The 21,503-nt window shown below is 37.9% G+C and overlaps 1 protein-coding gene across 1 annotated transcript in view; it reads left to right on the forward strand.

The window, feature by feature from the left end:
* Window positions 1-14,070: 14,070 nt before the first annotated feature.
* LOC121425951 (transmembrane protein 198-like) overlaps window positions 14,071-21,503 on the forward strand; it is a 56,452-nt gene continuing 49,019 nt past the window's right edge. The window contains exon 1 of the mRNA XM_041622079.1: window positions 14,071-14,661. The gene's annotated coding sequence lies outside the window, so the exon portion shown is untranslated. The remainder of the gene's footprint in view (window positions 14,662-21,503) is intronic.

The raw sequence follows: 21,503 nt of genomic DNA on the forward strand, positions 1-21,503 counted from the left end.
TACACACGCTACCTCTCAGAAAACAATAAAACATAGAAATTCAAATCAGGTTCCTACATGTTTAAAAGCCCTGTGACTGAGCTCGTAATCCTAGCAGTCACTCGGCTTTCTGTGAATAGTCTTTTTTCCAGTTGGTAGAACTTTATATTACAACAGACACAGGGCCTTGTTTTAATAAAAGCACTGTTTACCAGTTAATCAATGAAGTGTACCTGTACTTGTTGGCCGAAAATGTTACCACTTCCTCTATCAATATTTGCAGGTGAGATTTCACAGAATACATTCTGATAACCCCCTCAATAACAGGAGGATGTAATACAGTTTCCAGGATATATATACATATCTTGGTGTAGCCCACCCTCCAACCCCCCCCCCCTCAAGTACCCCATTGCAAGGAAGTGAAGTTGAACTTGTATCATGATTAGTCTGCAGGCACAGACCCATGTCTTTCGCATACCGTGCATAATACAGAGTCTGAAGCTGTGAGACTAGATTCACTTTGGTTTGTGGCTGGTTCTTTAATGGTCAATTCCACCTCAGAAAAATGTTGATTTGAATCAATAGAGAAAAATCAGACAAGCACAATGCTGAAGATTTCATCAAAATCTGATGTAAAATAAGAAAGTTATGACATTTTAAAGTTTCGCTTATTTTTATCAAAATTATTATATGAACGAGCCAGTTACATCCAAATGACAGAGTTGATGATGTCACTCACTCACTATTTCTTTTCTTTTGTACTGTATTGTTTGAATAATACAATATTTCAATTTTTACGAACTTGACACTCACTCACTATTTCTTTTGTTTTGTACTGTATTGTTTGAATAATACAATATTTCAATTTTTACGAATTTGACAATTAGGACCTCCTTGCCTGAAGCACAAAATGTTAAAATAATGGAATTCCACGTGTTCAGGGAGCAATGAAACTTCATTTCACATGACAATGACGAGGAAATAACAATTTTTCATATTTCATATAATAAAATAAAAAAGACATAGTGAGTGAGTGATGTCATCAACTCTCTCATTTGGATGTAACTGGCTCGTTCATATAACTATTTTGCTGAAAATAAGCGAAACTTTAAAATGCCATAACTTTCTTATTTTACATCCGATTTTGATGAAATTTTCAGTGTTGTGCGTGTTGAATTTGTCTCTTTTTATTAAAATCAAGTTTTTTTGGGTGGACTTGTCCTTTAATAAAGAGTTTGGCATTGTGAATGTACATGTAGTTATCACTCTAGACGTGGTATATACATGTATATAGGATGATTTTGTTAGGGTTAAATAATTTGTGCCCTACATTACATGCATATGTGCAGCTGCAATAGAGACAGTGATTTTCCATTTCAAAAAATGGTCTCCTCCGTTTCTGAAAATCTGTAATTCCATTTCAACTTGAATCTAAAAATGGAAATTCTCTTTTGTCACTGAAACAGCTGAAACTGTATTCCGTTTTGCAAAGGTGAACTCCATGAAACAGAATTTCCATTTTATTTACTGTACCGGCAAAACGGAAAATCACTGTCCCTTCAAGTACAATATTCAAGGGCATGTGTACTGATTCAAGATATGTCCAATGCTGATGCGTGCTTTTGTCACAGTGCGCCAAATTTATGCCTGCTGCCATGGTTAAAGGTATTGTTTAACTTTGTGAGCAGCCGATTTAAAAAATTCTCAAACCAAGATGAAACATGTGTACAAATGCATGTATTAGAACTAATAAACCCCGAAAACAACCATTATCGAGAATGAAAAGCTAAAACTACAGTGCAAACCCCGATTTTGTAAATAGGTGTCTTATAGACGCCTAAATAGTACACATAAGTGTATGGGATGAAATTAAGATGGGGTTTCCGGTCACTTTATATTTCAATTTTTGAAGCACTAAATAATTATTTTCGAACGCAATTTTTTCTGGCTTCATTTTTGTAACATATCACAGACACAGGTGACAAGTGTGACCTTCTAGCTCAGATTTTTTAAAAGTCAAACCAATGTTAACCAATCACTTTAAGTACATGTACACTATTAATCATGAGTCCAGTGTTAGAAGAGTGGACTCATGAATAAATTAGTATGAATAACCACAGCTATAGGTGTCAATTTGGCGCACTGTGACAAAAGCGCGCATTAGCATTGGACATCTTTTAAAATACGTGATAAATATTAAAGATAAATTCCAGTTCTGGTAACTATCTCAAAATGACTTTTTACAGAATCTAATATAATGACCAGCTAATTATCTGTTCGTATGAATAAAAAATGTGTGCCAAAGGATTCTGGAAGAAATTGTGTAATTGCTGAGAAATAAGCAATAATAAGCGCAGATTCAGTCACTTCCGTCGGGTCTTTATTCCCGCAATAATAATACACTGTCCCACGTGTGCCTATATGTGTTGGTGATCTTCAGTGTGATCATTTTTCAGCGTAGATTTCAAGATTTCACAAAGTTCAGTTTATGTAACTGTACCAGATCTCGGTCCTGGATGATACATGTATACTGACAATTAGGCCTGGTTTTACAGACTTTCTCATGAAATTAGTGTTTACTGCAACTACTGGCATCTCTCTTTAAATCGTAATGTATACAAGAAAATCTGCATAAACCATGGGTTCACCGATGGTTTTAACTTTTAAGACCACCTTTGCAAATTCTGGCCTTTACTGTACATGTAGGTCCATGATCAGACCAAACTGTTGACCTTGCTACCATAAAGTCCTATTATTTCCAACTAAATCGCAAATTGAAAACCCACAGCCCATGTTTAATCAAAACATCACATTCAATATTTGTTTAATATGACCTTTTGGAAAGTGTATTATGGGAAGGTAAACTATAATCAATTGTGTTCCCACATGTATTATCACTCTACCCTTGACTGGCTATACAAATTACATTCATTGTGATATTGTGGTTTGGTCTTTAGATTGCCTCATTGTACATTGATGAAGGCCTGCAAATGTTTTCTATAGAAATCCTCAACCATACAACCGTACTGATGTACATGTACATTTTGTGTAAAGGCCTAAATTCTGAAGGTCATACATGCATACTGTGCATGTTCAAGCAGAAAATGTTTCTTCTGCCAATATTTTCAATATTCCTACTTTCCTGCCAGGCAATGAAGTTCAATTTGATTATGAAAGCACAGAAGTTGGCCTGTCCGTACACTGTATGATGAGTGTCACAGGTGATGCGACATTTGCTCCTGCGACAATTGCTCGGGACTTAATTTTCGATGTAGGGTTTACATGTAGGTATTAGGGTTGCAATGGTGTTTCATGTTAGGTTTAGGGTAGGGTTAAATCCAGGGTTGAAGTTGGTCATTTGAATAGTGTGTGGAATTTAGAGCGGAGCAGTTGTCGCCGGAGCAAAGGTCATGGAACCGTTTCACAGGCTTGCTTCAAACTCACTCTTCTACCAATACTTGCGCTGCCAAAGTAGGCATTAGGTTTAAATTTGTTGATTCAGAGGTTCCCTGGGGAGTGTGAAGAGCGTCCAACAGAATGAAACTGATGATAAAAGAATTATGTAAGTCCAATAGACCATTACAGCGACTGGTTGGTTCCAGCATCGAGCTAGTTTCAGTAGGCCTTGTAGGGTCAACTGTAATGGTAAACTACTCTACTAATGATTTGATGTAATTTTCAGGATTGAACACTTCAGGATTGGTTGGCAGGGAGAGGGGGTAAGTTGTCTGAAAAGCCATAATTTTGCAGGGGGTAGTGACCGGGGGGGGGGGGGGGGGGGGCACTCGACCAGAAAAGTGGTGGGGGTGTGCCGCGGGAGAGACAAAAAACGGGGGCCTTGGAACAGGCTTATTGTAAAAAGGAGGGTCCTCGGAAGGGGTTTTGGAACTACAATTTTGTGAAAACGGTGGTCTTTGGAACGGATCGCCAGCGTGTGAGTATGTGTGTATGCATCCCTATGGAACGGGCATCCGTGCATGATGCAGCTAGCGCGGCCTCCGCCGGGTGCGCTCGCGCAGAGACGATGGTTGGACAGCGCTCTGCGGCCGCTTTTCACCAAATTTGCGGCAGATCAATGCGACCGGAACGGGGGTAACGAAAAATATGCGAAGCTTTGGAGCGGATTTTTTCTTCTACATGTATATACTGAGTGCCCCCCTACCCCCAAGGGGTAGTCCCCTACAGAAATTTAAGCGTGCCGCTTGCTAGTAACTAGCATGCGACTAGCAGGGCGCTCGCTTAATAAGCGAGTGCATGCTAGCGAACAGTCCCTGCTCGCTAAAAGATCGCTTAACTATTACTCTGCACGCATATTACACGCTTATTAAGCTAGCCGCATGCTAGTTACTAGCATGCCGCAAGCTTGCGCAAGTTAGTCGCACGCTTCCCGCAAGCTTGGAAATTTCTGTAGGGGGGTGAGTGCTTGTGGATTGGGACTGGCACTGCAAGTACATGGAGCTGTACTTGTATATACTGTAGGTTTTACATTTAGGCCTGTTTGTTGCATTCTTTTCTGATTTCTCTCTCTCTTTCCTTCTACCTTTTCCCTGTATATTTTTCTCTTCATTATCAAAGGGGAAGCTAAATGTAGGGCACATGTCTCCTATAGACCTAACTGTACATTCAACTACGCCACAGTATTGGCAGGAGTTTGACAGGCCTGTGCCATGACCTGGTGGCTATTCCGTGTGACATGCTGCGGCTTGGCCGATGCCTTGCTGCAAGGCTTGGTGCCTGCTTGACTGACCCCTCCTGTATAATTCAGGTGTACATATCATGGGCTACTGGTCATGTGATCCGCCCTTGTCCGTTCCCCCCTGACAGGAACGTGATGATAATGTCTTTATCTCCTCCACTGCGTCTCAGTTCGCAGCACTTTCTGTCGTTAGTGCCGTCCTGCCAGTTCAACCTTCATTATCACTATCAAATGATTTAAGGAATATTTCATGATATTGTATTCTTTGTAAAACAATAAAATTACATGTACATTGTACAGTGTATGTATTTTTTGTCATCATCTTCTCATATGTTCAAGCTGTTTGTTTTTGTGGAATGTGAAACAATAAATCAAATCAAATCAAAATTAAAATTTTGTGATTGATGTTTTGATATTGAAGAGTGTTTGAAAATCTCTATATCAAATGAATGATGCTACATGTATGTACATGTACTATGGGTGTGATTTGTTGAATCACAAGACTTGACAAGGTGACAAGCTGCTATGGGAATTGCAGAATTGTCTTTCAGTTCGCAGTCTCTGCATGGAGACATATGATTATGATGTTTATTTTTCTTTTTTTGATAAAAGTGCAAGTACCTTCCCCCCTCCTTCCCCCCATTCTACCTTCTCTTCTCCCTCTAATCCCCTCCCTCTCTCCTCTCCTTACCCTCCATCGCCTCCCCCCCCCCCCCCGCCCGCATAGCATTGTTCCCTTCAAATTAACAGCAAGTTTGATTGTTGTTGACAGGGACAGTTCTACCAGTTGCTGATTATTTGTTTGAAATATTGATATTACATAAAAATCGTGTTTTCCACTTATATATTAATTATGCCCTCTGTTCCTATTAAATTAGTGTCTTTTTCCTCATTTACCATGTGCAGATTTATGGCTTCTCTGATTGTCCTTCTCCCTTCCTGATAGGCATCTCAAGTCCACCCTCCAAGACCTGACTGAAGGCAGGCTTCTTCCAGAGTTCACCTTCAGTTTGCAGTATCCAGTGTATCTGTTGGATCGCTGGGGGTCAATCAGGAGTGAACACACTTTCTCAATCGAGGTAAGTTGGGTGAATTCGACGGCAGCATTCCCAACATGCCACAGAAATTGAAATGCGAATGTTTCTTTCTTCTACTCTTATCAGATTGGCTGTGTGTTCAATCAGGAGTGGGATTGATTTTCAGCAAAGATTTAGGCCTACATGTACTCTGTATTCAATGATAATTGAATCAGATCTGTTTCTGTAGGACAGTTTGATCTATCCAGTTGATGGAAATCTGTGATCAAATTTCCCTACAGTTTTACATGTATCTCCAATGGTTTCATTAAAAATTTGTACATGTAAATTCTAGAGGTAAAATTATTTGATACTAAATGTCAGTTTAAAGCTAAAAGGTATTAAAAATATTGAACATGTACATTATTCTTTTATATACATGGGAAAATAGTATTTTGCTTCCATACAACACAAAAGAGAATGTGTAGAGATTGATCTGTCACTATTGAATGCCTGTGATTGTATAAAAGTATGAATAGAATATAAACACAGACAAACATGCATAAATGTACATGTATATTTTATATAAAGTGTGCACATGGGACATGATGCAATTCATGTTGTATGATGTAGGCACTTTATGCACATGTATGTAGCCTACATGTAGTTGTGTAGTATGCTGGAATGTTTAACAATTTATTCATTATTTCACCCACTATCCCTCTTTTCTATTTTTTTTTATTTCATGTATTCCTTCTCCCCTTCCTTTTACTTCTTTCTTTTCCTTCTTTCTTTTCCTCTTTTCTCTCAGTTGCATTTTCTCATGTGCATGTAGTTCTGTTTAATGTCTGTATTATTACGTGATTTGGTTGGTTGAATTAGGGTGAATCTTTGGCTATGACTTGTCTGTGAACCCAATCATACAAGACTTGATTTGATTACTTGGCTTAGTTTAATATGGACATTACATACATGTAGGTCAGCTGGGGTGTTGCCATTTTAACAGTCCATATTCATTGGCTTTTTATACAGAGAGAGAGACAACGTCTTCCTCTTTCATTGTTCGCCTTCCGATGCATTTATCTGCTAAATCAATTGCGTCTACTGGACAAATTATGAAATGATCAACCTCTTTGCATGTTTGACTCCCATTTTAACAGAATCAAATCATTTTAGAAAGGCATGCATGTTTTTTTTTTGGGGTGTGGAGGAGGGGGATCAGATCATCGCCGGTGTATGCTTAAAGGTAAATGCTAGTTTTGGTAACGATATCAAAATGAGTTCGTACATAATCCAATGAAATGACCACCAAAGTGTCTGTTTGTATAAATAAAACGCATGTGCCAAATAATTCTGGAAGAAATTGTGTAATTGCTGAGAAATCAGCAAATAAGCACAGGAATCGGGTAGGGCGTCGGGCCCGACGCCCTAAGCAATAATTATGCATTGTCCCACGTGCGCTTATCTGTGTTGGGGATCTTCGGCGTGAACATTTTTCAGCGTAGATTTCAAGATTTCACAAAGTTCAGTTAATGTAACAGTACCAGATCTAGATCCTCGATGATATACTGACAATTAAGCCTTGTTTTACAGACTTTCTCATGAAATCAGTGTTTACTGCAACTACTGGAATTTCTCTTTAATCTTTTGTCCCCATCACCCACCCCCTTTCACTTTTCAGATCCCTTTTAAAAAAGTGTACAACTCCCTCTGGAAAATCGCCAATTAGTCTTCCGCCAACTCGTCCAGTCACCACATGGTCTTCTTTCATTTGGTCTAATGCCATTCTGTCCATCAACATTTCGTCTAGCAAACATTTGGTCCAATCATCACTTCGTCTAATCACCATTTCGTCTATAACAATTTTGTTGCATACATTGTAACCAGTTGGTCTAATATCCATTTGATCTTCATTTTGCACAATTCATATTCCAATAGAACCAAATGGTATGTACCCACTGGTTATTAGAAGAAATAGTGAGTGGACAAAATTGGCAATTAGACCATATGGATAGTGGATGAACTGACAGTAGAGCAAATGATAGACGAGTTGACAATTGGACGAATTGGCATTAGACGAAATTGAAATAAACCCCTCTCCCTCTCTCTTCTTTCTGTAATTCATCTCAGTTTATGCCCTACACGTACTTGATCAATTTGATACTCTTTCCCCGTCTGTTCAGGAATCGTTCATTGTAGGCGTACATCAATTGACGTTCCACAGTCCACCCCCCCACAAATTCTTTCAGACTGACCTGAATTTTTTTTGGTCAGACTGTAGGCCCATGTAGGCCTACATTATTGATAGGCCTTTAATGATAACCTGGAAAATTTAAATTTTTAAACTGGAGGGAAAGAGGATGTGAACTGGCAAACAATTCGCCTTGCCTTAATTGGTCTTTGATATTACAAATGCCCCCCCCCCCCCCATTATACCTATTCTCCATGCATTTCATACATGTACAATACTTTACTCACATTCAATACAGCTCAATTTATTTAGCCTAAACTGCACAGTGAACAAGGTCAAAGCAAGGTTTGTTTACATTGTACATTGTAAATTTGCTCTTTGAGAAAAATGTTGTTTGAAGATGAGAAGGGCAATTGGCCAATGGGTCATTTCACACTAAGTGTACACTTTTAGTCTCACTGGGGTCAAAAATGAAAGTTGTTGTTGGGTGAAAAACTTCACAGATTCTGAAACTTAAGGATATATACCTTTAATATCTAAAATTACAGAGCGTCAAGTCCATTTTTACATGTTTAAAAAGTTAACTGAAATACGGTAAGAAAAATAGGCGTCTGGAGAGGACATTTTGTTTAACAAGAAACACATCAACTTTATAACCCTGTAACTATTATACAAATGGTTTTGTGTTCATTTGTAGGCATCTGTATTGCTTATCAATTGTCAATATACTCATTTCACCTTCACGCATTCTGTATTCTGCCATGAAATTAGTGTGTGGTATGGCAAAACGAGAGACAAAGGGGTAAAATTTATGTAATAACATCATAGAATCCATTTTTTCTTTTGATATAGCATCAAATTTGAATTACACTGTTTTATTTAGGTCTAAACTATTTTTTTAGGGGTATAATTATCAAGTAAGTGGGAGACCTAATCAAATATGAGCTTCCAAACCTTCATTTATCTCAGTATACTGGAGAGGACAATTGTTTAACAATATTCCCTACATGTATGAACTCCAAGAATGTGAGTTGATATGTGAATAACTGTGCATCAATAATATTTTATATAACATGCCAAATGTTACTGCAATGTTACATAGCAAAATGACACATTTGGGAATAATATAAACTACAAAGTTTTCACCTTAAATGCAACTTAAATATAACATGTCAGAAAATATGGCCCTAATTTGTTTAAGTTTTTAATAACACACACTGATATATCAAATAATCAGTATTTTATCATTAAAGTGATACCTCTGAAGTTTCTTGGTGTGTTCATTATTAATGTTATTTAGACTTTTGTATTGTGAGCCCTCGAAGTGTTACTCATTGATAAGTTCTGGAGAGGACATTTTGTTTAACAGTTTATTTGAATGCAACTTTCTTGCTTGGAACTAAATCATTTGACATTCTTTGCTTAAGAGAAATGCAAAGTAAACATATATACCCTACATACAACAATATAAGTAGTATTTACAGGTGTAGGAATTTTATCTAAAACATCAGCAGATATTATCCAAACCAACGTTCCTTGTATATTTAACTGCTGGTGCAGAAGTAAATGATGAATGCTTAAAACACTTAAAATGCAGCCCATTTGCCAAAATGAAAACTTACACAGGTGTCTTTAGTATTATAGGACAATGATTAACAAAGTACATGTACTATTAATTATTAAAATACATGTAGGCCTACCTTTAATGATACTGGCATAGGCCTTTCTTTTTTCATAGTTAACAGGTCTTCATTAAAAATAACGTCACATAAGTGCACATTTAGCACCTGCTTTTCTTTGACTACAGTATGTTAAACAAGATTAATGAAACATTTTTTAATTATTTACCATTATTACTATAATATTAGTAGTAGTTGTAGTAGTGTTTTATTATTATTATAAAAAAATGTTATTTTTGTTGTTTTTGTTATCATTATCATTACTATTATTATTAATAACATTATTATAATTATGATTATTATTATTGCTATTGTATTCGAGTTCATATAGAACAGTTAAATGGCAGTATGGAAATGCAGAGAGTGACTAAATACCCCCGTCTTTGGTTTTTTAGCTGAAGGAACTTTTTTTTAACCAACTTTAAGAAGAAACCCTGAAAAGTTTTGCACTGTAGAGAGAGAGAAAAAAGGAAGCTAAATCTGCAAAGAGGTCTACTTTCGACAGTGCTAAAATTTATGTGATATAAACTACTAGGCTACTACTAAGTAGTAAACTCCCACATAATTTGTGCCTGTGGATTTTTCAAAAAAACTATACATGTGTTGCCAAGATGATATTCAAAGTGCACACTGGAACCAAAGACAGAGGCAAAGTGGTCTGCAGGAAAACTTGACTCCTGATTGTATGTGACAACTTGAATCACACAAAGAACAAAGTGTTGGCAATCTGATGGACTAGCAGCAATGCTGTTTAAAAACCAGTATATTTGCAGAAGCAATACCAGTTCTTAAAGCCAGACAACAGATCAATCTGAAGTAAAATTTCTTGTGACCTAGCAGGGAAAAGGTCCAGTTTTAAGGAATCAGGGTTTTATAAAGCATGATGTCTGAATGCAGGTAAAACACAAAAGGAAATTGTCACGAATGGTTCAATGTCTTCCACTCCTGTTGCTGCTGCATCAGGTATGATGAATTTCTGTGTTTCACTTATGAATCAAAGCGATCACAGAAACAGAAGCCTTATTCTGCAGTCATTTTTTCAGAAATCAAAGCCTATCAAATAGAACCTTTTCAAGGCGTATGGGGAGTGTGGCTGCATACCAGCTTCTGGAAGATGCTCCTCTTGATGAAAGTAGCATGCCCACATATGATACTGTCCATTTCGGTAAGACTGACTAGTGCTATGCTGTTGAGAATGAAGGGGTCCTTTACCCAGGAGAAGTAATTGCAGTAGGAAATATGGGTGACTACCAAGTTATATTTGAGACCTTTCGTTTTCTGTGACGTGCCATGTGGACGTACGAGATTAAGGAATTTTGGGAGCACTGCGCATGCGCGAAGTAATCTGTGACGAGCCTTCTCGTCCACTGACCAAATCTGTGACTCGTATTTGAGGGTTTTGACGTTCGGTGTCATAGTGCTCGAACGAGCGCTAGTTCGTACATGATGACGTCATCCCAGCTTGGCAAAAATGAATGAAGCCGCATCAACACTCGAGTTTCGTTGATTCAGCAGGGCTGGTAAACTGCAAATTACTGCTTGTTACCAGCTTTTCCATTACATTTAGTGTGTCCTGTTTTCAGACACTACATATATCCGATAGGTAATTGATGTTTTATTTCCAAACAACCGTGTTTTTCGGCTTTTTGCGCAAGAGCTAGTGCAAATGTTGCACCCACAGTCGCCCCACTGGTTCGTAGCGTGATGCTACGCCTGATTCTCCGGCCAAGCATCGGCCCACGGCCCGCTCGCTATCACGCTGGTATATGCTGTGGCGTGGTACGGGTACGTCGACTTAAATCGAAACTGTTTTCATCAATGTACGAACGTGATACTGAACGAGCGGTGTCACCACTTCCGGTGAACTAGGAATACGTTGCAGTCGCAGACAATCGAAATCTCTCTAGTCACAGAATGAGTGCATTGATAGTGACCAAATCCTAGAGATAACATTTTCTACCGCAAGAAAAGCTTGAAGATCAAGTAAAATAAACCAGATTTAACCAAAAATCACAGCCATTTCAGGTCTTCTGATCACACCTTTCTCAGACTTTTCATCAATAATGATGAATGAAACTGTATATTTCGTTATACAAGTCGATATGATTATTGCATTTCTACCATTTTGATACTACATGTACATGAACATTGCTTTCAAGTAGAAATATAAATTAAATGATTAAACCTGGGTGAGAATTACAAATGGATACCAACCAATATACATGTACATCTGCATTTGATTTTAGTTTGGTAGAGGACAAAGAGTAGCACTTTCTGTTCTCATATTTTTTTTTATTGGGGTATATTTTCTTTCACCAAGAAATGCAATAGAGAAAATGTTTTGATCAGAGTAATTTAATTATCTTCTACGAGATTATTTTGTTCTTCAAGAACATGTAGTTATAATGTACATGTACAAGTATCATCAGATAGGTTTGCTTGATTCACGTGTTTGGTTGGATAAGATTTTAAATACTCATTTTGCTAGTTGTTAAAAAAATAATAATTACTAAAATCTTAAAGGACTAACTACAGTTAAGATATAAGTGTCTCCTGAGTGAACCACGGAAACTTGCAAGTAATTGAATTTTTAAAAATAATAGAACAATATTTTTCACTCTGCACCACTTCACTTAATAAAATGTACTATAAGTTTAAGTAACAAAAATATTTTACTTGAATGTTGACGAAATACATGTAGGTTATAAGAAACAGTTTTACGCCCCAAGTATTGAATAATTATTTATCTAAATATTCAGCTTCAAGCTGTTAAAGTTTCATGGTGAGGAGCATGACAATGATTATGTATATATGTGTAACATGATGAGTAAAACTAATTTTGGTAAAATTGTCAATCATTATGTTTCTAAAATTTTGAACTTTTACATGTACACTTGTGAACCTCTGCCAGAAATCACATACCCATTGCCCACTGCTTAGTATGTACATACTGTACAGTGTATGAGGACTTTTTTAAATAAAGACATGCTCTTATTAGTACCAAAGGTTTGTATAATTTCCAAATTTTCTGATAATCTTGTTGAATCAAATTATAATAATATACCAAGGTGTATTAAGAAATCACACACCTTGTACAGAAAAGAGATTGTCAAACTCCATGGTAAAAAATGTGGCAATTACAATATATTCTAGGGTGCCTACAATGTGTCATTTGAGCAACATTGAATTGCCCTGTAGTAAGAACCTTAATGCCAATTAGCCACCCTACAACTTTAAAATAAAAATAAATCAGTAGTTAGCTCTAGATATGTGTACAAGTGACCCAAGAGTAAATGCAACCATCGTGTTAAAATAAATGTCCTCTCCAGAACAACATGAAACCATACAGTTTGCTGCTTGTAAGGGTAGTATATAAGTGCCAGGATCAGCAGATTTTGTCATTTACACAATTACAAATAGTATCACATTAAATTTTCTTGAATATCCAAACATGGTGTGAGGATGTTTTCGTCTGATCCTCCTATATTGCCCAATTATATTGATAATGTAAAATATAATTCAATTGAGAATGAAATTCTCATAAATAAAATGATATTTCATGAATTATATCTCTGTGACCAACAACAGATCATTATTTTCTTACATAAAAGAAGGGCTTTTCTTGTTAAAATCATTATTTCTGTGCATTGTTAAAAAATGATGAACCTTTGTGCTGGAGAGGACATTCCATTTAACATTGCATAAGTGTGAATTACTCACCATCTATATGAATTAAGAGGGAAAAATGAATCTCATTGTGTTGAACTGAAGTATACTATTAATTCTATACCACAACAATGGGTATCAGGTTCCTTAGTGCTTCATAAAATGAAAAAGTCTTGCGTTCTGGAGAGGACGCACTTTTAACGGAGAAATGATACATCAAAATAGCCAAGAGATAAAAAGTATCCAGCAAAATAGAGTCCAAGATTTGACATATGTCTTGACTTACATGCATTCTGAAGATTGAATTAGCAGAGTTTTTGCACAAATTTATCAATTTTATTCACTGCTGGTGACATATTTGTTCTGGAGAGGACATGTCCTTTTTGTTTAACGGAGAAAACACATTTTACAAGAATATTCATAAGTTTCTCATTTATAGGTCGAATTCGATCAAATAAAGTTTATTGTATTGCTTACTAGTTGTACTTTTCCATAACATTAATATTCAACACATCTCTCTTCAAATTTATCCAAGATATCAATTAACTTTTTGGAAAATGTTGAATGAGACTCCATTTTCTGTTAAAAATGCACAAAAAATGCCGAAAATTAATAGAAAAAGTACTTGAACCATCATGAAATTGCAACTGTAGATTGGAATAGATCAGGTGCATCAAACCAAACTGCAAGTACAATCAATTGAATGTTACAAATCAGCTAAAACAGGGGAAAGTCCATTTTTTCAAAAGTGTACACTTAATGTGAAATAGCCCTAATACACTTGACATACATGTACAGTATCGGTAGTACTGTACATGTACATTGTACATGTAGGTGTGCAGATTCCCAAAGCGCAGCAATGGCAACATCTACATGTAGGATAAATAAAACTCTTGTTCAAACTGATTGAGTCATGTCCGTTCATATGATGTGAAATAGAATTCATCTAAAAACCCCAAATTCATCGAAACTCTTGTTCCGTCTGCCCTCTGGCCTCCTTGCTTCAATCAAAGATTTCATTTCTCAAGAGATGGAATTAAAGTTTGGAATTGAGACTTGATTCGAGATCAAACCGAAACCGTGGTTTCTTTTATGACTGATGTTCTCAGAATCCCGATCTATGAGTAAAGTCACTTTGCTCATTGTGAGACCCATCCACACCAGCCCAAGTTTTTCTTCTGGACAGTAATAACTACAGAAATGGAGATACATACATGTATGTGATAGCAGACTGATCAATGTGTGCATGATCTCGGCGAGATTTCAATGAGCATTCCATCATCTGAGGTTTTAGAGTGTATATATATTGACCATAGAAACTGTGAACTCAGCCAATCAAAATCAAGGAAAGTTTTCAAATCTTGGGAGACAAAAACTGTTATTCAATTTCTGAACCAACTTGGAATTCTTTTTGTGCAAACAATGCATTATTTGGTGAGTTTATACGTGTACTGTACCAGTCAATTTGCATTTTGCAGACCGTGGAGATAAAGGCAAATGTGGCTGTTGCACAGAATGATTTGTTCACCATTTTTGTGTACATACATTTGTGTTGAAATGGTTTATTTTCATTTGGTCCAATGCAAATTCGTCCAATTGCCAACTTGTCTACTATCATTTGGTCTACCATCACTTTGTCCAATATCCATTGGTCTGATCGCCATTTCATCCACTCACCATTTCGTGTAATAACCCAATGGCCAATTAGTCCATGCCATTTTGTCTATAAATTAGACTAAGTGAAGTCTCGGCTTTTAATTGGGCAAAATAAATGAATATGAAATGAATATTAGACCAACTGGTTATGAGACGAAATGGTCATAGGCGAACTGGTGATTAGATGAAGTGATGATTGGACCAAATGGTTGTTAGAAAAAAATGTTGATGGACAGAATGACATTGGACTATTGAAAATGAAGGTAGACCATGTGGTGACTGGACGAGTGGATGGATTGGCAATTCACCGTTTGAATTTTATGTCATTGCCTGTCGGGCAAAATGCTGCAGACAGTGTACATTACTACTGAGAAAAGAAGAATGTATAAGATCCTAAAACAAAGCCATCTGCTCGCATCTCTATTTACGGAATAATGATGATATAGAATCGCTGCCTCTGGCACATTTTAAGATATTCCATGTGTCTTGTAGGAAACAAACTTCATTTCAGGAAGGAGTGAGTGACTTCTGATGGTATTTTAGCCTACGACATGTACATGTAGTTGTAGAAATGCATGTACTGTAGGCCTACACATCAAGGGATATTCACCTTGTAGGCTAATTACTGCACAGTTCAGCTTCAAGAAGAAAGCTTGACCTTGGTGACTTCTTCATGAATGGTGACATTTAACTTGATAGGGTACTACTGAGTTGAATGTCCGAGATGCTGAGGAGGTCGGTGAATATTTATTTGTGGGTGTGTTCATGTTTCAAATTGTTTCCTATTTAATAAAGCTTTACATTAAATAATCATAAATCAAAACTCCAACACATTGGCTTAACTTTGGAAGTAGTCCGTGCATTTTCTGAAAAAAAATCAGAATTTCCATCACATAATTGCATTTGCTATAATGGCCATCACATAAAACATTTTCTTATCCATCTACATCATGTAGCGTGAGTACAATTTTTTTTCTGTTGTGTAGATGGTCCTCATGACTCATCCACAGTGTAGGCCTATTTATAGTTGTCTTTCTTTTCAGTAATTCAATCTCGGTCTGGACATTTCATCTTTTATAATTGGTCCATCAAGTCATACTTATTTTTTCCAAAGAGGAAAGGGGGTGTCAGATTCTTGAAGAGAAAGGAAAGGTTTTGGTTGGTGGCAAGGTCCTCTCTGAGGTGAGGTCGGTTTCTTCAATTGGTGGTTTCAAACCGTCTCGATCATGAGAATCCCCGTTAAATTACGAGAACTTTTTAAGGCTGCATTCACACCGCCCAGAAAAATTCCATTCGAGATAAGTTCCTGAAGTTACGAACATGCGCAGCATAAGCAGGCAAGGCGCGAGATTCAAAATCACTAGCCCAGCAGCCACCCACGGCACCCGTGCCCAACTTCATGCTGGGCTAAAAGTTCCCGTAAATTGCTTTCACATTGCCAAAATACCTGCGACCTCGGAAAAATCCCCGCGAAAGTTCTCGTAATTTCGCCAAGTACCTACTATTTAGCGGGCATATTCTTTCAGGGAAATTACGCGTAGTTTGCTTTCACATTACCAAAATACATGTACCTGGAACTGACAAACTTCGAGGTGGTCTGAAACCAGCTACTTTCTTCAATGGGAGACCGAGAGAAGCAGTTGTGAATCATCAACAATTCATTACAGGGTTGGGGAAGTCCTATCCTTTCACTACACCTGTAGGTTTATGTCATTTTGTATTATTTTGTAGATGAAAGTGGGTTTCAAAGGCGGAACAACTATTTTTTTCTGAAACATACTGTCTCACCACAATGAAAAAGGTAGGCTCAGAGTTTTCATATTATTTTGGGTTACCGTTGACCGGTGCAGATGCAAGGGGTGGCGGAAGGTGCAGGCACACCCCGTAAGATTTGAAAATACAACTAACGGTGATCCTGGAGAATGCCTTCATTGCACACCCTGTAAAATGATTGATGACCTTTTTTGTTTGGCGCTTGTCTTGGTTTGTGTTGGAGACGAAATGTCTTTCATTTTTAACTGATTTTTTTTCAGTTTGTTTTGTTTTGTTTGTTTTTTCTTGCTTGTCAAACTCTTCCTACAAATTCACACCCCGAACAAGTTCGACTCTGCATGGATCCGTACTAGATAGATGAAAACTCTTCATGCCCAGCAATAAAAAATCTTGATAGAAAGGAGGTGTCCCGCTATTGGCTATCCATAAATTAGACCAGAGTTCAGATACTGGCCCTAGAGTTCTTTATTTGGACATCATGATGTTGCCATCTTTCTGATAGGCATGGGTTGGACTCCTTTCCTCTAATCATTGTCTTCTTCCTTTCATCATCATCATCTTGATAATGAGGAAGAGGATGGGTATTCTGGAAAGCATCCTGATAATCAGAGTGACAGCTAGGGAAGGGACTGAGATCAATCACTTGCCCTTCGGCTCAGCTGAAAGCTGGCTGCTTTTATACATAGCCATAGGACTACATCCAGGCCCCTTTTCGGGGGATACATTGTACCTATTTGAATGGAGATTTTCCGCAATTGTTTTGTTAGAACTTTCTCCTGCTGACATCCACATCAAGAACAGAGTCAATTTTTGAAAGATTTCACTTCAACTGGTTTTAACTGTGTCATCTAAAATGTTTTCAGGAACTCTATTCTTTAATGCAACTTTAAGTAATACCTTAAGGTAATACCTTTCTGTTTTTCTGTTTTAGAGATGGATGAGGTGCATTTCATCCATGATTTTGGAGATGTAAAGGCAGTATTAAGGCAGGAATAGACCATGATGAGCTTTTGAAATGTTGGTATAAATGCGTACATGTGCAGTAATCTTCTTATAATAAGCATGAGGCAAGCAGTACTGTTTAATATCAACCAGAACATTCTGTTACTTCAATAATTTGTGACTCACAGAATTTCTTTTGGTGGATTCACAAGGCATTCACAAGGCTTCCCAACGACAGTGATTAGATTACTCTTAGAATGTAACCGAATCATTCTGTCCTATTTTGCGTCCGCTGATTCTATCAAAGGCCACTGATTGGCTAAATCTGTTTGTTCGATTGTCAGGGAATTGGCTTGCCTCGGAAGACTTGGAGTGATGTCATTTTGATTTCCCATTCAAGGCACTTCCCTTTTACTCTGACCGGCAGCATGTAGGCCTCTACAATAAAACATTGAATGTTGGCCTATCCCTTTCGTATTTATACTTGTAGTTTAAAAGGCTCAAAAAGATGTCAAATCTGGATCAAAAGCATATTTTCTTTGCGTGTGATCATCCTCCTTTACTCAGAGTAGTGACGTCCATGTAGAGACAGGGACGCCGTGGGGGGGGGGTACTCGACAAAAAAAGTAGTAGGTCTGGGCAAGACAAAAGACGGGCCTTGAAGTGGCCTTATTGTAAAGGAGGGTCCTCGGAACAGGCTTCGGAACTACAATGTTTGTGAAAACGGGAGTCCTTTGAACTGGTCGCCTGCTTGTGAGTGCATATGCAGTACTATGGAAGTTGCATGCAGCTAGCCCAACGGTGCGGTCGTCTGGTGCACTAGCACAGAGGCGATGGTCAGACAGCGCTCAGCGGCCGCTTTTCACCAAAATTGCGGCCGCTTTTCACCAAAATTGCGGCTCATTGTAGCAGATCAATGCGGCTGTAACGGAAAATCTATAAAGCTTTGGAGCAATAATTTGAGTGTAAAAATGGGGTTCCCCTCCGCGGCAAATACCCACTATGCATACTAAGTGCCCTCCCCCCCCTATAAAGCTTTGGAGCAAAAATTTGAGTGTAAAAATGGGGGTCCCCTCCGCGGCACATACCCACTATGCATACTAAGTGCCCCCCCCCCCTATAAAGCTTTGGAGCAAAAATTTGAGTGTAAAAATGGGGGTCCCCTCCGCGGCACATACCCACTATGCATACTAAGTGCCCCCCCGGCAGGGACGTCCCTGGTCCATAGTACAATGCAAGGAGGCTTCTGCCTGCTTCTTCCACTTTTTAATGAAAGCACACCCATCAAGGGCAACAAGGTGTGCAGCCAGATATCCAGAAAAGGGGGCTGCACTTCTCATTAATAGGATCCAATGATGAGGATGCCATTCAAAGTTAAGGTTAATCCATCTGGTCTAGATATTTGTTCACTTGGTATTGATATCAGTCTTGTAAATTTTTGGTTTTAGTTTATAGTAGGAGTAAAGGATTACTCTTGAAAAATACAGAGAAATGTATTACATGCGTACATGTATAGGAACTGAATTTGAATCAAGTTGGTATTTACCCAGTTCCTCCGAAGAATGTTCAACTACAGTTTTTAATCAATTCCAAAAAAAAACATGATATAATGATTTATTATATATGATAGGGGTTCATTGTTTCACCTCCCCCCATCCTTATTTTTTTTTACAAAGCCAAGGTTTAATTTCATTTTATTTTTGTTTTGATATAAGCAGTTATTTCAGGTGACCTCTCTTTCCAAATGAATAATGTAGGTCAATAAATTTTTTTTCCAAGGAGTCTTTGTTGGCCAGCGAGTGCTGAATTTTATCGTGGCTGGGGACAAAAAGATACTGATTGCAGTTCATCCAGGCTGTACTAGTATGGATGAAAAATGAGCAGATTGGTGTGGTGTGTATGGATTGTCTTTCATGGTTTGATGCCTGAATTGATGGTAACACTCACTGACAATGATGTGGCCCATCCCACTGATTGAATGTTTGGCTGGGAGGTGTCCATTTGATTTGCCACATCTCAGCCCTGATTAATGTGGAATTGATGCGCTTGTGGTAGATTAGGATGGTGGATGAGGGTGCACAATCATGTAATGGTACCTCCCCCACCCCCCTTTTTTGGTCTACACTGTACATGTATGTGTGTGCACATTGCATTACAATGGAGGACCTTGGAAGCGTTTCATGAAAGGACTTGTCGGACGTTTTATCCGACAAGTCCCATTTTATCCGACAGTTACCATAGTAACAGTGCCTCACAGCCAATCAGAGTCAGAGAAAGATGTCAGATCTGACAACTTATCGGACAAAAATGTTGATGAAACACTCCCCTGGTATTATTCAATTAATACCATCATAATACCATCATAATAATTCAAACAGGAAAATGTAGGACTTCATTCATTTATTGGTTCTGATTTCATTATTTAGTGTACCCTAATTTTTTTTTTTTTTGGGGGGGGGGGTTATCGGACAAAAATGAAAAAAATAAAGATGTACATGTATCAGCATCAGAGATGCATGAATTGATACTGGGACAAATAACATTGTAGGCCCTACATGTATGCATCTCCTTTATTACATGAAATATATGGAGGAAAAACTGAACATCTGGTCTGGATTTGATATTATCCCCAAAATGTGAATGTGATTTGGAATAAGAAAGAACTTCAAATGAAAAGGATACATGCAGACAACATTTCTGGCATACATCTAATGAATGAAATCATATGTAGAGTTCAGAAGTTCACCACTTTGCTCATGTACATGTAGGTGGTCTTATATTTGATCAGTGATGCTCAGCCTTTTCACACTAGTATTTAGATTTCTTGTTTCATGGGATGTAAACAGCAATGTGAAAGGGCTTTTCTGGCTTTGTATTCATTGAATATATGGGATAGGGGTGGGTTCACATTGAGAGATTTTAATACCCCATTCATTATTCACCCTCAAAAAGTCTGGATTGAATACAGAGAATAGTACAGGTTGGCAATAAAAATGCATTTGTAAATTCATATATATTCCATTATTATGAGTGCAGCTAGGAAATAGTGCAGTATACCGTCATAGCATACATGTACATTTAAGGGTGTGTTTATGCTTCCATTGCGAGGACAGAATCAGTGTTTTCAAATGTCGATTCAAAACGCCGATCGTAAACGTGGTTCTGGGAGTGCTGTTTATGCTTAACTTTTCAGAGGCGAAATCAAGATTTCCAGCTGGCTTTGAATTGTAATTTCCATTGAGCAGGAAAGTGAGGTCAAATTAGGTGCACCTTTTTGTGAAAGTTTTTTTGCGAGTGTTGTTATTACATGGAGATAAGATGGAGCAATGTGACTGTATTTGCCCACGGATTTTCATCTCACCGGAAGCATGTACCAAATGACGTCATTTAAATACGATAATGGTTCTGTTTATACTTCCCCAGCAAGCCTGATTCTGGTCAAACGACGTTTACAAACACACCTTTTTGTGAGTTTACGATCGGCGTTTAAATGAAAGTAAGCATGGATGCAACCGTGTTTTGGACTAATCACGTTTGGAAATGCTGATTCTGGCCTGAAAAGTGGAAGCATAAACATGTCAGGGCAGTACCAGCCTGCATGTTGGAAACAATTCCTTTGACTGCAGAAAATCACATAGACCCCCTTCCCCATTACCACCCTCATACTGGAAACTAGTTTAACGTGTATTGAGAACGGTCGAAGCGGTCTTGGAAGCAATCTTCCAAGCCAGTTCGGAAAACCACCTCGCGATGGAGTTTTCAAGATCGCTTTCCCTCGTTAGATGGCGTAATTAAGAACACAACCGTTCTTTGCAAAGCAATCTTCGCAGATTTCAAGAACGCTACTCCACACACTCTTTGTTTTATATCGACGTTGGGTTTCGAATTTCGAACATGTCACCCCC

The sequence above is a fragment of the Lytechinus variegatus genome, chromosome 13, assembly GCF_018143015.1.
Source record: "Lytechinus variegatus isolate NC3 chromosome 13, Lvar_3.0, whole genome shotgun sequence".
NCBI lineage: Eukaryota > Metazoa > Echinodermata > Echinoidea > Temnopleuroida > Toxopneustidae > Lytechinus > Lytechinus variegatus.